The following is a 26,071-nucleotide window of genomic DNA, read 5'->3' on the forward strand; positions in this document are numbered from 1 at the left end:
CAACTGCAATTACCAGGCCGTTACGGCCACTCAGCATATGGAACTCGCCATCCGAGACATCTACGTGGTGGAAGTCCGGCGTAATCACGTGAGACAGCGCCTACTCGAAAAGGGGGCCCTGGACCTGGATGAGATGGTAAAGTTAGCCTCCTCTCTGGAAGTGGCGTTCCAGAGCCTTACCGCATTCCCGGCTGACCATGGGCTTACAGCATTGTTTCAGTCGCAGGCAGGCACTGTTCTAAGTTGATTAAAGCCACGGTTTACTTTTACTCTTGTCTCGAGTGAATTGATGGTCGCATCATGGGGATTGACATTGCATTCATTGCCTATTATTGTTTATTGTTGGGTGTCAATTTGGGAGAAAATGTGAACAAGGAGGAGAATAAAAATATATTTTTTAAAAAGACAGCTAACCTCATTCTAATATGCAGATTCCCGAGATACCTGAGGCTTTAGAATTTATCCCCATAGCCTTGGGGATCTCGGCTGTGTGCAGTTAAGCACTGGTCCCCACAAATGGGGACCAGACAGAACGGCATTTGTGGGGGTGCCCAGGTGATCCCAGCAGATCGGAGGCCCCCAGCTGCATGCCCTTTGGGCAGGTTGGTGCCCTGGCACTGCTGATGGCACCTGGGCACCCTGGCAATGCCAGCCTGGGGGTTGGGGATCGCTTTTGAGGGCCTCGGAGATTGGATGCCATTTAAAAATGGCGTTCCGGTCTCTCGTTACACAGGGGGGTTCCGGTGAGCGCAGCTCCCCAGTGCACAAAACGGGGCTACGTGCGTCCTCGGTCACACGCTCCCTGCTGAGGTCCCATATACAGCAAGAGGCATGTTGTTTCTCGGCGCTGTGAACGCTGGGAAACGCAGTTAAACTGCTCGCTGTGGGATTTTGTTCCCATTCCGTTGAACCGAGCCCTTAGTCATTTTTGGGGAGAATTCCACGCATGGTGTTGAACACATCTATCAAATCTCCATTTAGCTCCTGTATTCTCAGTGTCTCTCAGCTCTCCATGTGATGGAAACCTTTTATCCCTGGCGCCAATCCAGTAAATCTGCTCTGCACCATCTCAAAGGCCTTGAGATCTTTAAAGTGGGCACTCAGAACTGAACACGAGCTGGGGCCGAACCAAGATTTATCATATCTCCCTTGTATTTACATAGGAGAATTAGGAGTAGGCCACTCGGCCCCACGAGCTTGCTGCCCCATTCAATAAGAGCGTGACTGATCTGAGTCCCAGAGACTTACGAGCCTCTGAGAGAAAACAATTCTCTGCATCCCTTATTTGTAGCCTGAGCACCTATTTATCATGTCAAGGATGCCAAGTGCCTTTTGAAAACCTTCTCAATTTGTCCACCCAACTTCATGTGTGTGCATATCTGTATTCACCCTTTTCCAAATTGTTGCATTTAGTTTTATCTTGCCTTGCTCATTTTTCCGATTCAAATACTTCTCTGCATTCCACTGCATCTGTCTGCTCCCTCCACCAGCCTGTCTGTGTCCACCTGGTGTCGATTATTAAGCCTCCTCCATTGTATCACTATGGGCGTCATTCTCCGACCCCCCGCCGGGTGGGAGAATGGCCGTTGGCCGCCGTGAATCCCGCCCCCGCCCCCGCCGAAGTCTCCGCTCCTGGAGATTGGGCGGGGGCGGGAATCCGGCCGCGCCGGTTGGCGGGACCCCCCGCTGGATTCTCCAGCCCGGATGGGCCGAAGTCCCGCCCAGGAATTGCCTGTCCCGCCGACGTAAATCAATCCTGGTATTTACCGGCGGGACCAGGCGGCGTGGGCGGGCTCCGAGGTCCTGGGGGGGGCGCGGGGCGATCTGACCCCGGGGAGTGCCCCCACGGTGGCCTGGCCCGCGATCGGGGCCCACCGATCCGCGGGCGGGCCTGTGCCGTGGGGGCACTCTTTCCCTTCCGCCTCCGCTACGGCCTCCACCATGGCGGAGGCGGAAGAGACTCTCCCCACTGCGCATGCGCAGGAAACTGACAGCGGCCGCTGACGCTCCCGCGCATGCACTGGGAAACTGACAGCGGCCGCTGACTCTCCCGCGCATGCGCCGCATTTCCGCGCCAGCTGGCGGGGAAACAAACGCCATTTCCGCCAGCTGGTGGGGCGGAAATCCCTCCGGCGTCGGCCTAGCCCCTCAATGTTGGGGCTAGGCCGCCAAAGATGCGGAGCCTTCCGCACCTTTGGGCCGGCGCGATGCCCGTCTGATTGGCGCCGGCTTTGGCGCCAGTCGGCGGACATCCCGCCGTTGGGGGAGAATTTCGCCCTATATTTCTATAAATTTTGAAATTATGGCCTGGTCTCCCAAGTCCAGAGTTTAATCATTAATATTTACCATAAAGTGCAGTGGCTGGAACACTAACCCCTGAGAGGCATCACAACACACATCCCTGCATTCTGAAAAACAATTGATCGACACGACTTGACTTTCTGGTCCTTAGCCAATTTCTTATGCAAGCAGTCACTGTGTCTTTTATCCCTTTACATTTGGAACATTATCAAACATCTCCAAAAATCCAAATGCACAACGTTAACCATGCCATCCTCATCGATCCTCATTCTCCTTTCAAATTTATTGTTTATTTATTGTTTCTTGATAAAATCTGTCACATGTACCAAAGTACAGTGACGAGTACTGGTCTGCATACTACCTGGCACATCACTCCATACATACATCGATAAATACAACATACAAATTATAATTACAACTGTAAAAAAGGAAAAATGCACAGAAAGATCAATTTAATATAGAAGGGCCATTCAAGACTTTGGTAGGAGAAGGAAAAAAGTTGTTTTTGAATTTGTTAGAATGAGTTCTCAAGCTTTTGGGTGCAATTCTCCAACCTCGTTGCGCTCCTGCTCAAGTGAAACAAAGCCAGTAAATAGCGGGAGAATGAGAACCGCGCCAGGCGCCAAACAGTTTGCGATGCAACCGACCTGCTCCTGCAGGTAAAATCGGAATCTAGCTGTGGCATGGCGAGGAACCAATTATCACCACTTAAGCCCTATTTCTATACAATTAACAGGAGAGACCCCATATCCAACGGCCTCCCGTTATTCTTCAGCCTCCCCAGCAAGTGGTCACACTGGCGCCGATTAGTACTGCTTTTTAAAAACGTGAACCTGGCGGAAGGGTTTCTGTGGGGAGCCGAGGAGGTGAGTGCTATCTTTGCTCACAGGCAAGGAGCCCAGGGGTGCTGGGTTTGCCACCCTAGTGCTCGCCGGAGTGTGGGGGACCCTTGGATGGCAGTGAGGGGGCACCCTCTGCAGGGCTGGGCTGCCATGGGAGGTTGGGGGGATGGTGCTGGGGGAGGGGAAACCGGGGGGGCAACCGCTCGTGGCACCACCATGCCAACCCCTGGATCATGTGTACCGTCTGCCCCACCGACTACCCATAACCCCCACCGACTGCTGAAGCCTCTGGCCATGCGGCTGAAGGCTATTGCTAATGGGGAATTGGCAATCGTAGTTATGTGAGCACTTCACACAACCCAAGTGGATTCCCGTGGGGGGTGGGCCATATAAAATGTGGAAGTCATTGCCGAGCATCCCAGTCAGACCATGGTGCCTGGATTCTGTGCCTGAACACTGGTGAGGCAATACCACACACGCATCAGCCAACATCCGAACACCCAGGGGATGGGACACAGCTCCGGGGACATGTCCACAGCTGGAGTGTGGGTGAGTGCCACTGGGAGGGGACCAGCGCCCGGTCCAGGTGATGTTATGAGCGGGTCTCGGGGTACAGGGCCTCAGGTCCGGAGTGGGGAGCCCGCTGCAGCCGGGAATGCGTGGGCAGGGCGTTCCGGGTTGGGGTTGGGTAATCAATGGGGGAATGGAGAGTCCCGGGATAGGAGCCACCGCTGTTTGTCAGTCTAACATCCTCTCCTAATTCCTTACAGATATTAAACGTAATGGCAGGGATATTGGACATAGAACAGGCCCTAGTGGTGCTGCTGGTAGTCCGGGTGGCCAAATGCCAGAGACAGTAGCAGCAGCAGCTCAAGGCGGTGGCCAATGTGTCGGACCCAGTCCCACACCCTGTGGACCCGGCCGCCCATCGGGCCAGGGAGGGACCCAGAGGGAGACTCCCGAGACGACCCAGGGTGTACAGACCTTGCTGGTCATTTGAACAGATGACAGACAATGTGGGTCGCAGGAGGCTCCGCCTCAACAGAGAGATGGTGCAGCATCTGTGTCAGAGGGTCCCGGCACACTTGCCGGCAGCACATGCCCCACTGTGCCACTGTGTTTCAGGTGCTGACTCCGAGACATGCCATTGTCAGGCAGGTGGGTCTCGGGGAGAGCTGGTGGGTGCCATTGCCTTTCTGTAGGGTGGCTGTGGGTTGGCACCCAGCATCCTCTCTTCCCAGTAAGTGCCCATAGGGCCCTGGGATTCACCTGGGGACGGAAGGGCAACTGGATTGAGCCCCGGCTGCCCCTGCATCATCTGGCTCTGCTAAGGGGAGGATGAGGCATCCTCCCCTTAGCTGTCGAGGGAAGACAAGGACAGCATAAAAGAAAAAGCATACAAAGTGGCGAAGATTAGTGAGAAGCTAGAGGATTGGGAAGCCTTTAAAAATGAGCAGAGGACAACTAAAAAAGCAATAAGGGGAGAGAAGATGAAATATGAGTGCAAGCTAGATAGTAATATAAAAGAAGATAGGAAGAGTTTTTTCAATATATAAAAGGTAAGAGAGAGGCAAAAATAGACATTGCAGCACTGGAAAACGTGGCTGGAGAAGTAATAATAGGAAATAAAGAAATGGCAGAGGAACTGAATAGTTACTTTACATCAGTCTTCACGGTGGAAGACACCAGAGCTCCAGGAGAATCAAGGGGCAGAGGTGAGTGCAGTGGCCATCACTAAGGAAAAGATTCTGGGGAAACTGAAAGGTCTGAAGGTGGGTAGGTCACCTGGACCAGATGGACTACACCCCTGGATTCTAAAAGAGATAGCTGAGGAGACTGTGGAGGCATTAATGGTGATCTTTCAGGAATCACTGGAGGCAGGAAGGGTCCCAGAGGACTGGAAAGTGGTGAATGTAACACCGCTGTTTAAGAAGAGAGGGAGGCAGAAGACGGGAAATTATAGGCCAGTTAGCCTGACATCGGTCATTGATAAGATTTTAGAGTCCATTATTAAAGATGAGATCGCGGAGTACTTGGAAGTGCATTACAAAATAGGACTGAGTCAGCATGGCTTCGTCAAAGGGAGGTCATGTCTGACAATTCTGTTAGAGTTCTTTGAAGAAGTAACAAGAAAGTTCGACAAAGGAGAACCTATGGAAGTGATTTATTTAGATTTATAGAAGGCCTTTCACAAAGTGCCGCACAGGAGGCTTTTAAGTAAGTTAAGAGCCCATGGTGTTGAGGGTAAGATGCTGGCATGGACAGAGGATTGGCTGACTGGCAGAAGGCAGAGAGTAGGGATAAAAGGGTCTTTTTCAGGATGGCAGCTGGTGACTAGTGGTGTGCCTCAAGGGACTGTGCTGGGGCCACAACCTTTTACAATATACATTAATGATCTGGAAGAAGGAACTGAAGGCACTGTTGCTAAGTTTGCAGATGATACAAAGATCTGGGGTGGGATTCTCTGCAATCGGCACGATGTCCACCGACCAGCGGCAAAAACGGCGTGAATCAGTCTGGCATTGCGCCGCCCCAAAGGTACGGACGTCTCCGCATCTTGAGGGGCCGAGCCCTAACCTTGAGGGGCTAGGCCCGCGCCGGACTGATTTCCGCCCCACCAGCTGACGGAAAAGGCCTTTGGTGCCCCGCCAGCTGGCGCGAAACTGACTTTGCCGGGCGGCGCATGCGCGGGAGCGTCAGCGGCCGCTCACGGCATCCCCACGCATGCGCAATGGAGGGGGTCTCTTCTGCCTCCGCCATAGTGGAGACCATGGCGAAGGCGGAAGGAAAAGAGTGCCCCCATGGCACAGGCCCGCCCGCGGATCGGTGGGCCCCGATCGTGGGCCAGGCCACCGTGGGGGCAACCCCTGGGCCAAATCGCCCCGCGCCCCCCCAGGACCCCGGAGCCTGCCCGCGCCACCTTGTCCCGCTGGTAAGAGAGGTGGTTTGATTCTCGCCGGCGGGACGGGCATTCCAGCAGCGGGACTTCGGCCCATCCAGGCCGGAGAATCGCCGGGGGGGTGCCCGCCAACCGGCGTGGCGCGATTCCCGCCCCCGCCGAATATCCGTTGCCGGAGAATTCGGCAACCGGCGGGGGCGGGATTCACGCTAGCTACTGGCGATTCTCCGACCCGGCGGGGGGTCGGAGAATCCCGCCCAGTGAAGTGGCAAATGAAATACTGTTATGGGCCAGGGTTTAGAGAACCCAAAAAGTGTGTCATGGAGTTCACCTGACCCACAACTTTTGATAGATTGTGGTATAGGGAGCACACGGCCCACTCTACAGGTGTGGTACAGCAGAAATGGAAAAGTATTTTTTTAAAGCAAAACAATGTTTATTCTCTGAACTTAAGTTAACCTTTTTAAAACATAGTGAACGTCTTAGCAACCATCAATTCAAATACAACCCCCAAAGAATGCAACACTAAGTAATCCTTAATAACTTCCCAAACAACATCCAGAATACAAAAGAAACACCTTTTAACAGAAGCACATTAGGTTAACATTCACCACTGAGAACATTTATAATTCTGAATTCACCAAATGATCAAGAGATAGTCTTTACGTGGCAGAGAGAACAGCAGTACACCTGCTTGGTCTGGCTTCAGCTCCAACACTGTAAATGAAACTAAAACAGACCCTGCAGCAGACAGCCTAAAACGAAAGTAAAAAGCTGACAGACAGCCCAGCTCCACCCACACTCTGACATCACTGCCGTAATAAACACCCATTTCTTAAAGGTACTCTCACGACAGATACTTATATACACACCCATTTATAAACATCCATTTCTTAAAGGTATTCTCACATGACAAATAGAATGTGGAAAAGTGTGAGGTTATGCATTTTGAAAGGATAAATGGAGGCATAAACTATTTTCTAAATGGGAAGATGCTTAGAAAATCAGAAGCACAAATTACTTGGGAGTCCTTGTTCACGATTCTCTTAAGGTTAATGTGTAGGTTCAGTTGGCAGTTAAGAAGGCAAATGTAATGTCAACATTCATGTCAAGAGGGCTAGAATACAAGACCAGGGATGTACTTCTGAGTTTGTATAAGGCTCTGGTCAGACCCCATTTGGAGTATTGTGAGCAGTTTTGGGCTCCGTATCTAAGGAAGGATGTGCTGGCCTTGGCAAGGGTCCAGAGGAGGTTCACAAGAATGATCCAAGGAATGAAGAACTCGCCATATGAGGAACGGTTGAAGACTCTGGGTCTGTACTCATTGGAGTTTTGAAGGATGTAGGGGGATCTTATTGAAACTTACAAAATACTGTGAGGCCTGGATGGAGTGGACGTGGAGAGGATGTTTCCACTAATCGGAAAAACTAGAACCAGAGGACACAATCTCAGACTAAAGGGACGATCCTTTGAAACAGAGATGAGAAGGAATTTCTTCAGCCAGAGGGTGGTGAATCTGTGGAACTCTTTGCCGCAGAAGGCGGTGGAGGCCAAATCACTGAGTGTCTTTAGGACAGAGATAGATAGGTTCTTGCTTAATAAGGGCATTGGGGGTTGTGGGAAGAAGGCAGGAGAATGGGGATGAGAAAAATATCAGCCATATTTGAATGGCGCAGCAGAATCGATGGGGCGAGTGGCCTAATTCTGCTCCTATGCCGAATGGTCTTGTGGTCTAACCCTGGCGGCACCCCAGTGTCTGCAGCACAATGACGACGCCCTCGGCGATGCTCCTCAGTGACTGGGACATGCTCTGGAGCACCCCAGCAGTGCTCACCTGTGACTGGGAAAAGCTACACAGCGCCTTGGCTATGCCCACATGAGACTGTTAGACCTCACCCAGCGACAGGGACAATCTCTGGAGGATCTCGGTCATGCCCACCTGAGACTGGGACATGCCCTGCAGCCCCTCATCAAGGTACCAGCGACTATGACATGCTGCCAAGATGTTCAGCCATGGGGTGACACTGACGGAGCTACCCCGTGGACATCTCCACTCATGCTGCCGACATCATGCATCAGGCATTTGCGTTTGCCACCCTAGCAGTGTTGGCCTCAGTGCCAAGCATTGCCGACGCCATCTCCTGCGCCTATAGCCTCTGGTACTCTTCGAAACGGCTATGAACCTGCTGGAGTGTCGCTGCCATCCCCACCTGAATCTCACGGACGCAGCCTATCGTCTGCATCATCTACAGGTAAACCTGTTCCAGAAGCTCAGCATCTGACAGGGGCCCAGCTGGGTCCTGGGATCCAGCAGCCCTCCAGCTCCTGTCTTGCCTGGCCGTTCCTGCCTCCACCTGATGTGCGTCTGCAACTGTTTGGTGCTAACCAGGATGTGCCCCAGAAGCCTGAGCACTACTGTAACCCACCGAGGTGTGAGTCTCTGCGCTGGTGGAGGGTGGGGATGACAGCTGTGCCGCGATAACAGTGGTATCCTTGGAGCTCTCCTCCGAGTTATTCCTTGGGTGACGGGAGATGGGCGGAGGCCACCCCAGATGGGCTGGCGTCGGCGGCTGCAGGTCCTGCGGAAGAATGGACATGTAGTCAGTTGAAGGGATGGGTCAGTCTGTATGGCATTAACACCTCATGTTTAACAAGTCATCTGGGGGCCAGTAGATCTTCACCTCTGCACCATGCGCCGATCTCTATGGTGGTCATTGCTTGGTCCTTGGCCACCACCGAAACCTCCAGGGCCTATTCCTCACAGGGGGTGAGGACTCTGATATCCAACACCCCACCGCCCATCTGGGCCCTCTCTCGCCTGTTGTGGGCCAACTTCTCCTGCGTGGACACGGAGGATGCATCATAATCCGCACACATTGTTCATCGTGGGGGTGTGGGAAGGGGTTTTGGATGGGGGGGAGATGCGGGATATGGGGGGCTTGGGTGGATGAGGGGATGGGATCGATGGGGTGTAAGGGGAATTGGGGGCTTGGGAGTAAGGGGAGGTTGGGGGGATGGGGATGGGGTGGTGTTGGCGGCACTGCTGGACATGGGTGGGCCATGGCATGGAATGGTTCTGGGCGAGGACGGTGCCAGGTGCATTCTTGGGGGGGAGGGGGCGGCGGTTCGGTGCCAACCTACCCGAGCAGACTGGTGGAGGTCGTTGATCTTCTTACGTCACTGGGTGCTGGTCCTCCTGGTGATGCTCCCTGTACTGGCACTGGCTACCCTGTGATTGACCCTCCAAAACTCTTGGGGGAACAGGGCACCCAGTCTGGCTTTTACTGCATCCAACAATCTACCCAGGTCGGCATCCCCGAATTGTGAGGTTTATCTACTCGGTGGCATGGCTGCGAGCTGAGTGGGGTTGGCTGTTCAGGATCAGTTTAAATGCTGCTCTCCCTTGTTAGCAAGGGGGCTGGCAGGCGCGTGCCCAGCGAATCAGCCAGCGCGACCATCATTTGCGGTGTGAAGCCCATGGGGCCTCATTAAGTGGACCAATAAATGTTTTACAGCAGTGACGGCCTCGCCGCTCCGAGCGTAGGAAAGCTTTCGGTAGTTCCCGCTCTCTACCGCACTTCGAAACCTCTTGGTTGAATCACACTCATTGTTTTTCTAATTTTTGCTTCAGTCACCAGCTCACCTGTTCTGCTTTTTTTTTTGTCCCATCACCATTCCCTTTGGCCCGGAAGACTCTTCTGTTGCTCAATGTCTCTTGCCTTCCACCTTATCACAGACTTTCTTGTTGGTCCTGTCCCACCCAACCCTCGCTCTAAAACCTATCCCATCTCTAATTTTGCCCGGTTTTGAAAACATCTCTTTGATCTGAAAAATCAGAGGCTGCATTTTCATCTTCAAGGCAGGTAAAGCGAGTCGGGAAATTTCCCTGCTCGGCCCGCTTGCCACGGGAGAAAGAGCCCACAAAATTGGGATTTTTCATTCCGAGGGGGTAGGGGTTATTTATCGGAGTTGGACCTGCTGCCAACCCCTCTCCCCCCCACCTCACCCCCTGGAAATGATTTGGATGTAGCACAGGGGCTGTTGAGTGCAAAGGTCAATTGTTTCAAAGGCCCTCCATGATTTGGAACTTCAACCCAGTTATAACAAAAATAATATGACCTTCATTCTTCACACCCCTTAGCAGAGGGGACTCTGTGTAGAACCAATGCAATCTATAGAAACACTGGGATATGTTAGAAGAAAAAGCTTTAAAAAGACCAAACATTCATTCATAAAAATTGATTTTGCCACAGCCTAGTAAAGGGTCAATCATCTAGACCTGTTAAAGTATCAAAAGAAGAAACTGTGAGCACTTGAATCCTCTTCATCTTCTGTAAATACACATTGTGAAATTGTCAGCAGAGATCAGTGAGGCAGAACTGTAAATCTAGAAATGATTACCCTGGGGTTCAGCTATGTCAGCACTCTAATGGTGGGGAGTGCCGCACAATGCAGCACGTGGCCTTCCCGCCACCTACCTAATAGTTCCAAATTCATGGGTGAAACAAGGCTAGGCGGGAATGTATATTGTGAGAATGATGTAGCGTGGCTGCAGGAGAATTTGAACAGAGTTAGTGAGTGGGCAAGAACATGGCAGTTAATGTGGAAAAATGTGAGGTAATCCATTTTGGTAGAAAGAACAAATGTGCAGTACATTTTCTAAATGATAAGAAATTAGAAAGGGTAGATATAGAAAAGGGACCTGAGTATCCTTGACCATAAGTCATTGCAGGTGCAGCAAGCTATTAGTAAGGCGAATGAAATGTTAGCCTCTATCGCAAGAAGATTTGGGTACAGGAGTAGTGAGGTCTTGCTTCAATCATATAATTGTTTGGTTAGATCGCAACTCAAGTACTGAGTGCAGCTTTGGTCCCCTTACCACAGAAAGGATCTTATTGCCACAGAGGGAGTGTAATAAAGGTTCATCAGACTTGTTCCCGCGATGGCGGGACTATCCTATGAAGAGCTATTGGGCAAATACAGCCTGTATTCTACAGAGTTTCAAAGGGATGGCAGGGCAGGGAGTGCAATGTTCCTCCTGCAGGATGTTTGAGGTGAGGGATGCCGTTAGTGTCCCTGCTGATTTTACCTGCAGGAAGTGCTGCCATCTCCAGCTCCTCCAAGACCGAGTTAGGGAACTGGAGCTGGAGTTGGAAGAACTTTGGATCATTCGGGAGGCAGAGGGGGTCATAGATAGCAGCTTCAGGGAATTAGTTACACCAAAGATTGGAGATAGATGGGTAACTGTAAGAGGGACTGGGAAGAAGCAGTCAGTGCAGGGATCCCCTGCGGTCGTTCCCCTGAGAAACAAGTATACCGCTTTGGATACTTGTGGGGGGGACGACTTACCAGGGGTAAGCCATGGGGTACGGGCCTCTGACACGGAGTCTGTCCCTGTTGCTCAGAAGGGAAGGGGGGAGAGGAGCAGAGCATTAGTAATTGGGGACTCGATAGTCAGGGACACAGATAGGAGATTTTGTGGGAGCTTGGGAGACTGACGTTTGGTATGTTGCCTCCCAGGTGCAAGGGTACGTGATGTCTCGGATCGTGATTTCTGGGTCCTTAAGGGGGAGGGGGAGCAGCCCCAAGTCGTGGTCCACATAGGCACTAACGACATAGGTAGGAAAGGGGACAGGGATGTCAGGCAGGCTTTCAGGGAGCTAGGATGGAAGCTCAGAACTAGAACAAACAGAGTTGTTATCTCTGGGTTGTTGCCCGTGCCACGTGATAGTGAGATGAGGAATAGGGAGAGAGAGCAATTAAACACGTGGCTACAGGGATGGTGCAGGCGGGAGGGATTCAGATTTCTGGATAACTGGGGCTCTTTCTGGGGAAGGTGGGACCTCTACAGACAGGATGGTCTACATCTGAACCTGAGGGGCACAAATATCCTGGGGGGGAGATTTGTTAGTGCTCTTTGGGGGGGTTTAAACTAATGCAGCAGGGGCATGGGAACCTGGATTGTAGTTTTAGGGTAAGGGAGAATGAGAGTATAGAGGTCAGGAGCACAGATTTGACGTCGCAGGAGGGGGCCAGTGTTCAGGTAGGTGGTTTGAAGTGTGTCTACTTCAATGCCAGGAGTATACGACATAAGGTAGGGGAACTGGCAGCATGGGTTGGTACCTGGGACTTCGATGTTGTGGCCATTTCGGAGACATGGATAGAGCAGGGACAGGAATGGATGTTGCAGGTTCCGGGGTTTAGGTGTTTTAGTAAGCTCAGAGAAGGAGGCAAAAGAGGGGGAGGTGTGGCGCTGCTAGTCAAGAGCAGTATTACGGTGGCGGAGAGGATGCTAGATGGGGACTCATCTTCCGAGGTAGTATGGGCTGAGGTTAGAAACATGAAAGGAGAGGTCACACTGTTGGGAGTCTTCTATAGGCCTCCAAATAGTTCTAGGGATGTAGAGGAAAGGATGGCGAGGATGATCCTGGATAAGAGAGAAAGTAACAGGGTAGTTATTATGGGAGACTTTAACTTTCCAAATATTGACTGGAAAAGATATAGTTTGAGTACATTAGATGGGTCGTTTTTTGTACAGTGTGTGCAGGAGGGTTTCCTGACACAATATGTTGACAGGCCAACAAGAGGCAAGGCCACGTTGGATTTGGTTTTGGGTAATGAACTAGGCCAGGTGTTGGATTTGGAGGTAGGAGAGCACTTTGGGGACAGTGACCACAATTCGGTGACGTTTACGTTAATGATGGAAAGGGATAAGTATACACCGCAGGGCAAGAGTTATAGCTGGGGGAAGGGCAATTATGATGCCATTAGACGTGACTTGGGGGGGATAAGGTGGAGAATTAGCTGCAAGTGTTGGGCACACTGGATAAGTGGAGCTTGTTCAAGGATCAGCTACTGCGTGTTCTTGATAAGTATGCACCGGTCAGGCAGGGAGGAAGGCGTCGAGCGAGGGAACTGTGGTTTACCAAAGAAGTGGAATCTCTTGTTAAGAGGAAGAAGGAGGCCTATGTGATAATGAGGTGTGAAGTTTCAGTTGGGGCGATGGATAGTTACAAGGTAGCGAGGAAGGATCTAAAGAGAGAGCTAAGACGAGCAAGGAGGGGACATGAGAAGTATTTGGCAGGTAGGATCAAGGAAAACCCAAAAGCTTTCTACAGGTATGTCAGGAATAAGCGAATGACTAGGGTAAGAGTAGGACCAGTCAAGGACAGGGATGGGAAGTTGTGTGTGGAGTCTGAAGAGATCGGCGAGATACTAAATGAATATTTTTCGTCAGTATTCACTCAGGAAAAAGATAATGTTGTGGAGGAGAATGCTGAGACCCAGGCTAATAGAATAGATGGCATTGAGGTACGTAGGGAAGAGGTGTTGGCAATTCTGGACAGGCTGAAAATAGATAAGTCCCCGGGGCCTGGTGGGATTTATCCTAGGATTCTCTGGGAGGCCAGGGAAGAGATTGCTGGACCTTTGGCTTTGATTTTTATGTCATCATTGGCTACAGGAATAATGCCAGAGGACTGGAGGATAGCAAATGTGGTCCCTTTGTTCAAAAAGGGGAGCAGAGACAACCCCGGCAACTATAGACCGGTGAGCCTCACGTCTGTAGTGGGTAAAGTCTTGGAGGGGATTTTCAGAGACAAGATTTATAATCATCTAGATAGGAATAATATGATCAGGGATAGTCAGCATGGCTTTGTAAAGGGTAGGTCATGCCTCACAAACCTTATCGAGTTCTTTGAGAAGGTGACTGAACAGGTAGACGAGGGTAGAGCAGTTGATGTGGTGTATATGGATTTCAGCAAAGCGTTTGATAAGGTTCCCCACGGTAGGCTATTGCAGAAAATACGGAGGCTGGGGATTTAGGGTGATTTAGAGATGTGGATCAGAAATTGGCTAGCTGAAAGAAGACAGAGGGTGGTGGTTGATGGGAAATGTTCAGAATGGAGTTCAGTTACAAATGGAGTACCACAAGGATCTGTTCTGGGGCCGTTGCTGTTCGTCATTTTTATCAATGACCTAGAGGAAGGCGCAGAAGGGTGGGTGAGTAAATTTGCAGACGATACTAAAGTCGGTGGTGTTGTCGATAGTGTGGAAGGATGTAGCAGGTTACAGAGGGATATAGATAAGCTGCAGAGCTGGGCTGAGAGGTGGCAAATGGAGTTTAATGTAGAGAAGTGTGAGGTGATTCACTTTGGAAGGAATAACAGGAATGCGGAATATTTGGCTAATGGTAAAGTTCTTGGAAGTGTGGATGAGCAGAGGGATCTAGGTGTCCATGTACATAGATCCCTGAAAGTTGCCACCCAGGTTGATAGGTTTGTGAAGAAGGCCTATGGAGTGTTGGCCTTTATTGGTAGAGGGATTGAGTTCCGGAGTCAGGAGGTCATGTTGCAGCTGTACAGAACTCTGGTACGGCCGCATTTGGAGTATTGCGTACAGTTCTGGTCACCGCATTATAGGAAGGACGTGGAGGCTTTGGAGCGGGTGCAGAGGAGATTTACTAGGATGTTGCCTGGTATGGAGGGAAAATCTTATGAGGAAAGGCTGATGGACTTGAGGTTGTTTTCGTTGGAGAGAAGAAGGTTAAGAGGAGACTTAATAGAGGCATACAAAATGATCAGGGGGTTGGATAGGGTGGACAGTGAGAGCCTTCTCCCGCGGATGGAAATGGCTGGCACGAGGGGACATAGCTTTAAACTGAGGGGTAATAGATATAGGACAGAGGTCAGAGGTAGCTTCTTTACGCAAAGAGTAATGAGGCCGTGGAATGCCCTACCTGCTACAGTCGTGAACTCGCCAACATTGAAGGCATTTAAAAGTTTATTGGATAAACATATGGATGATAATGGCATAGTGTAGGTTAGATGGCTTTTGTTTCGGTGCAACATCGTGGGCCGAAGAGCCTGTACTGCGCTGTATCGTTCTATGTTCTATGTTCTATGTAATAAGACATGATCTCATTGAAACCTACAGAATACTTAAAGGAATAGAAAGGGTAGATACAGATAAGATGTTTCCCCTTGGGGAGTCTATAACCAGGCTACACAATTTCAAAATAAGGGGGATGCTACTTAGGACCAAGATGAGGATAAATTTATTTACACAGAGGGCTGTGGAAGCTCAATCATTGTGTACGTTTAAAGCAGAGCTTGACAGATTTCTGATTAACAATAACATAAAGGGTTATGGAATAGTGTGAGTAAAAAGCATTGAAGTGTCTGATCAGCCATGATTGGCGGAGCAGGCTCGATGGGCTGAATGGCCTACTCCTGTTCCTATGTACCCGCCCATCCCTTCGGAGCCTTCAACATGTCATCGACATGTGGGCCGTCACCACACTCCCACTACTTGCCTTCAAACAACCACCTAACGTTAAACAGACCATTGTTTGCAACAAATTACCTAGCCTTCAGGAGAACAGCGACCACGCCACCACGCAACCCGGCCACGACAACCTCTGCAAGACATGCCGGTCATCGAGATGGATGCTACCATCACATGTGAGAACACCACCCACCAGGTAGACGGTACATACTCATGTGACTCGGCCAACGTTGTCTACTTCATACGCTGCAGGAAAGGATATCCGAAGGCATGGTACATCGGCAAGACCATGCAGACGCTATGACAACAAATGAATGGACACTGCGCAACAATCGCCAGGCAGGACTGTTCCCTTCCAGTCGGAGAACACTTCTCCAATCAAGGACATTCAGCCTCCGATCTTCGGGTAAACATTCTCCAAGCGGCTTTCAAGGCGCACAACAACACGGAATCTGGTAGCCAAGTTCCACACGCATGATGACAGCCTCAACCGGGATCTCAGGTTCACATTACACGTAACCCTCACCATACTGCCTGGGTTTGCAGAATCCTACTGACTATCCTGGCTCGAGACAATTCACACCTCGATTACCTGTGATTATCCCTCACCCCCCTCGTACTGTCTGTTCCTGTAAAGATTTGTTTACCTGTAAAGACTCACATTCCAACCATTCTTCACATTCCAATCTGTAATTATCTTGCAATATGTGTATCTCCTATATATGCTGTGATTGTGAACCTTCCTCCACTTCACCTGATGGAGGAGCAGTGCACCGAAAGCTTGTGATTTCAAATAAAACTGTTGAACTTTAACCTAGTGTTGTGAGACTTCTTACTGCGCCCACCCCATCCAACGCCGGCATCTCCACAGCATCACTTTACTGATCAAAAGGAGATGACAATGTTGTCGCTGTACTGGAACAACGTGCCTAGCTAGGGTCATGACAAGTTCTGGAGCACAAGTCATCAAAATATTGTCAGGGCCCATAGCCTTTGCAGTATCCAATGTCTTCAGCCTTTCTTGCTATCATGTGGAGTGAATTGAATTGGCTGAAGACTGGCATCTGTGATGCTGGGGACCTACAGAGGAAACAGAATTGGATCATCCACTTAGCATTTCTTGCTGAAGATGGTTGCAAAAACTTTAGCCTTGTCTTTTGTGCTGATGCACTGGGCTCCCACATCATTGAGAATTGGGGGCTGCAGTCGCCTGTCAGGTGTGTAATTGTCCGGCACCACTCATAACTGGATGTGGTAGGACTGCAGAGCTTAGATCTAATCCACTGGTTGTGGGGTCGCTTAGCTCCATCTGTTGCTTGCTGCTAATGTTGTTTGGCCTGCAGTACCTTTATGCTGTCGTTTCACCAGGTTTACACCTTATTTTTTGGTATGCCTGGTGCTTCTCCTGGCATGCTCTCCTGCACTCTTCATTGAACCAGGGTTGATCCCCTGGCTTGGTGGTAATGGTAGAGTGGGGGATAAGCCAGGCCATGAGGTTGCAGATTGTGGTTGAGTACAATTCTGCTGCTGCTGATGGCCCACAGTGCCTCATCGATGCCCAGTCTTGAGTGGCTAAATCTGTTCTAAATCTATCCCATTCAGCATGATAGTAGTGTCACACAACACGATGGAGAGTATCCTCAATGTGAAGTTGAAACTTTGTGTCTACAAGGTCTGTGCAGTAGTCACTTCCACCAATACTGCCATGGTCAGATGCATCTGTAGCAGGCAGGTAAGTGAGGATGAGGTCAAGTACCATTTTTCTGGGCAGCACGGTAACACAGTGGTTAACACTGCTGCCTCAAGACGCCGAGGTCCCAGGTTCGATCCTGGCCCTGGGTCACTGTCCGTGTGGAGTTTGCACATTCTCCCCGTGCTTGTTTGGGTTTCAACCTCACAACCCAAAGATGTGCAGGGTCGGTGGATTGGCCACGCTAAATTATCCCTTCATTGGAAAAAATTAATTGGGTACTCTAAATTTATAAAAAGAAAAAAAAGTACCATTTTCTCTCTTGTTGGGTCCCTCACCACCTACCGCAGTCCCGGTCTAAGAGTTATGTCTTTAGGAGCTCGGTCAGTAGTGGTGCTACAGAGCCACTCTTGGTGAAGGACATTGAAGTCCCCACCCAGAGTACATTTTGCAACCTCGCCACCCTCAGTGCTTCCTACAAGTTGTATTCAATATGGAGGAGTACTGATTCATCAATTGAGGGGGCCCGATACATGGTAATCAACAGGAGATTTCCTTGTCCATGATACCCTTATGCCATGAGGCTTCATGTGGTCCAGAATCGATGTTGAGGACTCCCAGGGCAACTTCCTTCCAACTATATACCGCTGCCGGTGAGGCAGGGCATACCCAGGAATGGTGATCGTGGTGTCTTGGACATTGTCTGTAAAGTATGATTCTGTGAGGATGACTATGTCAGGCTGTTGCTTGACTATCCAGTGAGACAGCTCTCCCAAGTTTGGCATACCGCCCCAGATGTTAGGAAGGAGAACTTTGCAGGATTGACAGGGCTGGGTTTGCCGTTGTGGTTTCCAGTGCCTGGTTCCAGTGCCAAGTGATTTGCCTGGTTTCTTTCTTTATTGGCTTTCTAGCAGTTTCTACAACTGGTTTAGTACAGTGGGCTAAACAGCTGGCTTGCAGTGCAGAACAAGGCAGCAGCACGGGTTCAATTCCCGTACCAGCCTCCCCGAACAGGCGCCGGAATGTGGCGACTGTGGGCTTTTCACAGTAACTTCATTGAAGCCTACTTGTGACAATAAGCGATTATTATTATTAATAGCTTGCTAGGTAATTTCAGATGGCATTTAAGAATCAATCACATTTCTGTCGGTCTGGAGTCATATGTGGGCCAGACCAGGTAAGGATGGCAGATTTCCTTCCCTAAAGGACATAGTCAGGATGGTGAGTAGCTTGAAGGGGAAATTCCAGGTGGTGGTGTCCCCATGTATCTGCTGCCCTTGTCCTTCTAGATGGTAGAGGGCACAGGTTTGGAATATACTTTTTAAGGAGCCTCGGTGAGTTGTTGCAGCATCTTGCCGATGGTACACATGGCTTCTACTGTGTGTCGGTGGTGGAGGGAGTGAATGGTGGTGGATGAGGTGCCAATAAAGCAGGACTGCTTTGTCCTGGATAGTGTTGAGCTTCTTGAGTGTTGTTGGGGCTGTAATCATCCAGGCAAGTGGAGAGTATTCCATCACACTTCTGACTTATGCTTTTCATACTTGATTTTTCTTTGTGCTTTTCCAGAACTATTCTCAGTTACATGATGTTGTGATTACTGTTTCCATATTCTCACCCATCTGAAAGATACTCCACTTTCCCCTTTTCACTCACCAGAACTCGCCCCACTGTTTCACCCTTTCCCATGGATCTGGAAACACACAGATCGAGAAAGTTCTCTTGTACACATTTCAGGAATTCCACTTTTGCTTTGCCCCAAAGGCAATTATTTTCAAAGTCTGCACTAGGATAGTTTTTGCATCTCGCTGAATTTGTCTGCAGATTTGTTCCTCCATTGCTTTTGCACTATTTGTTCTGTTAATGTTTGTGGTGCCCACTACATTAATCTGCTGTGATATAACTGAATGAAGAAACGAGCTCGAGGAGTTGAATGACCTACTCCTGATCCTATGTTCCATCTGTTATCCAGTATGTTGCCAATCATTCAGGAATAATTCAAATGGGCTACATAAGGGGAAACGGCGTTTTAATGAACTCAACTGAAGATGGCCTTTCGTTGAAATGTTCTGGCAGTGTTACCAGCTGTGAGTCTCATTCACAGAGACAGCTCCCAGATATTCAAGACTGTGCACGTTGTCCACAAGTTTCTACTTGTTCAGATGAACAATCGGGAACTTGAACACAGTGCGCTCCTGAATTTTCAAAAATGCCCTCCCAGCAGACAAGGACCCCAGCTGCGAGCGTAGTCAGAAGATTATCCCATACCCAGCAGATGATATAAAACACATCATAATGCGTTGCCGGTGCAGAACAGTGCCAGCTGGAGACCAATTCAGCTCCAGGCTGCACTTGAATGCCACGGTTGAGCTGTGGGTGCCTTGGAACCTGCAGATCGGCTGAAGAAGAAGATGTTACTCAGCTCCTGTGTGACCTCTGTATGCTCAGATTGAGTTACCGGGTACCCCCCCCCCTTGCTGGGGGTGGAGGGCAAGGAAAATTCTCAAAGAGAACCAACTGACAAATCTGGGGTGGGGTGGCCTGGTCGATGAGGGACCCCTCAGGCTTGTTGGCGGCAGGGCCCAGAACATCTGTGGGCCCAGCAGAGCCCAGTGCATCTCATTCTCAGCATCTTCATTTGAAAGGCCTCCGGGGGAATATTGAAAGGCCACTAGTAAGGCCGCCCCTGACCTGGCACATAGCTTGCACTCCACAAGCTCCGAATCTCACATTTAGGCTGCCACAAACCCTGATTTGCATACTTAAGAAACCTAATCAAGCAGATGCTCTGGGTGCCTACATGACAACTGAGCCAATATGGCAGAGGCCCTGGGCCTTATTTTGCAGGTGGCAGTGTGTTGAATTATTCTCTTCACCTTCACTGATCCCATTTGCCTCTCCTTCACCCTTAACATCTTCCCTTTTCAAATACTTATCTCGTTCCGTTTTAAATGCAGACACTTACGGTGAAAGATTAATATTTGAAATCTCCGAACCTGTTTCTTTATTCTTCTGGTCCTCTTTCCTCATCAAACCACAGCAGGCCCCGATGACCACTACTTCATGAAGCCAATTGAATTCTCTGATTGACCAAAGCACCTTTTCCATTGATTTGATCCCAATCATTCTCTCCTTGTAAAAGTTACTGAGATTTGATTGCGGCAATAGAATTTCAGACTCTGGTAAATCAATCTGAGTGCCGAGAGGTCACACAGGAGCCGAGTAACATCTGCAGGTTCCAAGTATTTGACTGCCTTTTATCACTGGTTATTTTAGAATTTACTATTCAAACCCAGTTGTTGCAATGGAACCCGCCAAGGTGAAATGTTCTTCACACAGATGCCTCACAAGCAGCACTTCAACCAATTAAAAGGAGAATTTTGTCTTGAGATTAGTAAAAATGATAATCGCAAGTAAATATTATGTTCCCAGCTGTTGAAATTGGGCCTCAGATCCAGTCCCAAAGTAGGCCCTTAGTGAGGTTGCCAACCCTGGCTGAGTGTATTCCTGAAGGTTTCATCACATGACCTTCTGCCTCCAACTACTCAGCCTGGTCAAATTGCTTTTTTACATCTATTCAAATACTTTTATGACTAATAAACAAAATAATTCAAGGAAAATGTGAAAAGTGCACCATTTTTAATGCTTCAGTTGTTTTTTTTTACTCTCCTTGGTTGACGGCAGCTGTATCCAGCAGAATTCCCGGAGACTCCAGGATAATCCCAGAGGATAGGCAACACAAGATGGCTGGGAGAGAGGGTGTTGGCGGTGACCTGCAATATTGGTAAGGCGGTCAATGAATAGGGAAGTATTTTAAGAAAGGTATCTATTTGGCGTTGGCCTTCAACCACCCCTTTAAGGACCCTGAAGGATCTACAGAGGGGGCCCAATATAGTCCTGAACACAGCAGGACAAACAAGCTGCCATTTTTGTCTTAAAATAGATTTTCTCATATTCAGCCGCCTGACTTGAAATATATCATCCGTTCCTTCACCTGCCAAACCCATGACCACTACCACCTAGAAGGACAAGGGCAGCAGATGCCTGGAAACATCACCACCTGGAGGTTTCCTTCCAAGACACTCTCCACCCTGACTTGGAAATAGATCGCAGTCCCTTCACTGTCGCTGAGGCAAAATCTTGGAACTCCCTCCCTAACAGCATAGTGGGTGTACCTACACCACATGGACTGTAGCGGTTCAAGAAGGCAGCTCATAACCACCTTTTCAAGGCCAATAAGGAATGGACAATAAATACTGGGTCTAGCCAGCTACGCCCACATCCTGTGAATGAATAAAACATAATTCAAGAAAAGGCGGACATTAAACGGGCACTTGGCACAACCTCAGGGCATCTGAAGGCGTTTTGCAGACAGTAAAGTAACTTTTGGAGTGTAGTCCCTATTGCAATGAAGAAAATTTTCACCGCAAGCTCTCAGAAACAGTAATGAGAGGATGATCCAGTGATCTGTTTTTGTTATGTTGAGGGTAAATACTCAAGACACTTAGGAGAACCATATCTTCCCCCTCCTGACTTCCCGCATCCCCCATCCCACCCAGCACCCCCAACGGTGCAGCCCCTTCCACTCTACTTTGAAAAAGTGCAGATTAATATTTTATGTGCACATGGGTCAGCAAACAGGGCCTTCGTTTTATCTGTCACCTGAAAGGCGATGGATGGTATTTCATGGCCATTCCTGCCAGTGGGGTGTTCCAGCAGCAGAGACATCGCCATTGGGTCCCGCCAATGGCGATATACCTGCTGCGGGTCCCCTGGCGGCAGAGGGTAGGTACAATGGGAAACTCTATTGACAGCTGCGGGACTGGAAGACAACTCTCAGCCAATGGTGGACCACTGGGACACACGGAAAATCCAGCCCCACATCACATACAGCACAGTGCTTGCTCAGTACTCGAGTTTCAGGCTTGCTGAAGTCTTGGAGTGGGGTTTGAACCCAGTCTTTTGACTCAGGAAAAAGCTCTACCCACAGACCCACATCTGACACAGCATGGATTAGGGATCTAATTTTAGGGAGCCACCTGGATGGGTTAAAATGTGGGAGGGGGAAATAAAGGGTCTGGAAACAGGAGAAGCAGCAGGGTTCATGATTTATCTTCCTGTTCCTGATGAAAATGACCATTACCTACCAATAAAGAGCTAAGAGTTTGGCAGGCAATCCTAACTGCTATATTTTATCTTCACTCAAGCAAAACCCATCTCAGGTCAGAATCCCCATTTAAATATAGTTAACCGACCCAGGAATACTTGCTTTATTGGGATGTCTTGGATAAACCATTTTGAGAGAGAGATCCTTCAGTTTTCAGAAAGCTTTCAGATTCCTGCCTGTGTCAGACTATTGTTTAACTTTCCAGCATTTGGCAAAAGGATGCTTGTCTGTTCACAGAGAACATAGAATACCTACAGTTCAGAAGGAGGCCATTCAGCCCATCAAGTCTGCACTAACTCTCTGAAAGAGCACCTTATCTGGGCCACTCCCCGCCCTATCCCCCTAACCCCACCTAATCTGTACATCCTTGCACACTAAGATGGCCAATCCACTTAACCTGCATATCTTTGGACTGTGGGAGGAAACAGGAGCACCCGGAGGAAACCCATGCAGACAGTGGGAGAACATGCAAACATCATACAGTCATCCAAGACCGGAATTGAACCAGGGTCCTGTGTGGCCATCTAAAATGGCTGCCCGCAAAGGATAAAGGGAATTGTGGTCAAGTCAGGACACAGACAGTACACAGCCCCTGTGTATTGAGCAAAGGAAAACATGATTGAATTGAAACTTGCACCTGTTAAAGGTCAATCACCGATTTCCCCAGGACAATAGACTCAAATTAAGAAATAGCAGCAGTAGCAGACTTTCCGGCGCCACCTCCCCTTATTTGGAAAGGACAACACACTTGGAACAATAATGACTCGGACCCGCCTAGCCATAAAGGTACCCGCCCCTAATTGGCCAGTGTTGATCAGAGTGATCAAGACCCTATCGATCCATTGGATCCTGAATTAACCCTGGCCAAAAGGGCGCGAAAGAGAAGAAGGATAAGAAGCCCTGTGCACTAGAGATCGGCCTCTTTTGGGACCGGCCTATGCTCACACCAATCGCAGCAAAACGACCAGCCAAGTTCAAGACCCGCGATCGCTACCTGAGAGAGAGAGACGAGCCGCAGCCGAGACGAACCTGACGATTTTCAGCCGACACACGTGGGGACTCAGATAAAGGCCTTATCTACACGGACAGAGCCGGTCATCCAGAAGTTAAGTAAAGGTCATCTTAGTTGACAGGTGTAGTTTAGTGCGCAGCCACGTGTATCATTGCACAGAGAGATAAGTCTTGTGTTTAATAATGAACTGTCTTTGAACTAACATACTGGTTGTGTGGTCATTTGGGCAATACAAGAAACATACTCGCTGCTTGTGGTTTGATAATAAAGTGGCAACACCTGTCTCTGTGAAGGAGCAGTGCTAGCTATTGTGCCACCATGTCACCCACATCTCAATCTAAACTGCCTTTTTCCAGAAACTGAAACTCAACACGTGTCTGTTTCAGTCCTTGGCTCCTTCCATTATCCACATCATCTTACTCAGGCCATTATCTGCTCCTCAGGGACCCTTCTTTCTAGAAACAAAATTCCATTAGCCCAACTTCAGATAAACGATATACATGATTGGAATGACTGATGATCTTACTTTTACGATGTTTTAATTGCACCTCTGTCTCCAAAAGGCCTAACTGTCTTTCAAACCAGGATTTTCAAAACAATTACTGCAGTAGTCACACACACACTAACCTAGGCTTTTAACCCTTACTGCACCAAATTCCTACATCCATCACAATGGTAAATTATTATGGAAGATTCTTTTTGAATTTAGCCACAACATGGGCACCATTACAGCTGCTAAAGAAACATCAACGGTGGCAATGGAGTGAGGAAGAGGAAGGTTTTTGAGTGGTAAAGCAAGCATCACTGTCCTCAAATCTCATGGTTCACTTTGACCCTGGGAAATCGATCATGCTCACATGTGATGTGTTCCCTCACTGTGTAGGGGCAGTATTAACCTACAAGTTGGGAGATGGTTCTAAGCGCCCTATCGCTTTTACCTCAAGGACCCTTTCAGAAACAGAGCAGAATCAGGGCTAGATCAAGAAAGAGGGCTTAGCCATCATATATAGTGTGGAGAAATTCCATCAATATGTATATGGACGACGTAGTCACCGACCATAAAGGACTACTGGGACTTTTAAGGAAAGAAAAGCCTGTACCTTCAATAGCCTCGGCTAGGGTGCAACGTTGTTCCTTGTGGTTGGCACGGTGTCACAGTGGTTAGCACTGCTGCCTCACTACGCCAGACACACGTGCTCAATATCAGCCTTGGGTGGCTGACTATGTGGAGTTTTCATGTCTCCCTGTGTCTGCGTGGGTTTCATCCAAATGCTCTGGTTTCCTCCCACAGTCCAAAGATGTGCAGGTCAGGTAGATTGGCCATGATAAATGCACGGGTTTAAGGGGGGGGGGGGGGGGGGCGGGCGGCAGGCTTAGGTAAAGTGCTCTTTCAGAGGGTCAGTGCAGACTTGATGGACAGAATGACCTTTTCCTATACTGTAGGTATTCGATGCTGTTGGCAGCCTACAATTATATTTTCCAGCATCGGCCTGGCACGCAGATTTCCAATGGAGATGCATTGAGCTGACGCACCTGCCGAAGAGCGTCCTGCCACCACCAGTAACCCAGGAGATGGTATTGGCTTTGGACTACCTAGACATACTGCCAGTGTCAACTGGACATATTTGTAACTGGACCCAGAGAGACCCATACGATCAAACGTGAAGAGAATAATGTAGACCGGGTGGCCCATGAGGGACCGGGTGGCACTATGAGAAATCTGAGCAACTAAGGCCCTATATCAGCCGTCACGGTGTGTTGACATGCGAGGATGGTGAGATTTTATGGGGACCACGGATAGTCATTCCCCTCCTGCCAGGGGTCCCCGATGACAGGTGCTGCATGGTGCCCACCAAGGGTAAACAAAGGTGAAGATGTTGGTACACAGCTGCATCTGAGGGCAGCACGGTAGCATTGTGGACAGCACAATTGCTTCACAGCTCCAGGGTCCCAGGTTCGATTCCGGCTTGGGTCACTGTCTGTGCGGAGTCTGCACATCCTCCCCGTGTGTGCGTGGGTTTCCTCCGGGTGCTCCGGTTTCCTCCCACAGTCCAAAGATGTGCGGGTTAGGTGGATTGGCCATGATAAATTGCCCTTAGTGTCCAACATTGCCCTTAGTGTTGGGTTGGGTTGCTGGGTTGTGGGGATAGGGTGGAGGTGTTGACCTTGGGTAGGGTGCTCTTTCCAAGAGCCGGTGCAGACTCAATGGGCCGAATGGCGTCCTTCTGCACTGTAAATTCTATGTTAAACTGGTGACCAAGCATAGATTTGGATTTTGGATTTTGTTTTTTGTCACGTGTACCGAGGTATTTTTCTGTGAGCAGCTCAACAGATCATTAAGTACATGAAAAGAAAATGAAATGAAAGAAATACATAATAGGGCAACACAAGGTAGACAATGTAACTACATGAAATGAAAATGAAATGAAAATCGCTTATTGTCACAAGTAGGCTTCAAATGAAGTTACTGTGAAAAGCCTCTAGTCACCACATTCTGGCGCCTGTTCAGGGAGGCTGTTACGGGAAATGAACCGTGCTGCTGGCCTGCCTTGGTCTGCTTTCAAAGCCAGCGATTTAGCCCTGTGCTAAACAGCCCCAGACTACATAAACACCGGCATAGATAAAGCCATTGAAGAATTGGTACAGCAATGTCAATCACAGCAGTCCCTGCCTCCGTCAGCCATTCTCAGGACGTCCATAGACCTGGGGCCATGGTGGATGCCTTGCGTCAAGTGGTCGCTATTCATAGACTTCTGGAGACCATTATGTCGGACAACAGCACCTCTCCTCCAGGCAATGACTTTCAGGTTTTTGCACATGCCAATGGCATACAACACAGGAGGATGGTTCCATACCACCTGGTATCTAATGGTTTGGC

This window comes from Scyliorhinus torazame, chromosome 8 (assembly GCF_047496885.1).
Source record: "Scyliorhinus torazame isolate Kashiwa2021f chromosome 8, sScyTor2.1, whole genome shotgun sequence".
NCBI classification, from domain to species: Eukaryota; Metazoa; Chordata; class Chondrichthyes; order Carcharhiniformes; family Scyliorhinidae; genus Scyliorhinus; species Scyliorhinus torazame.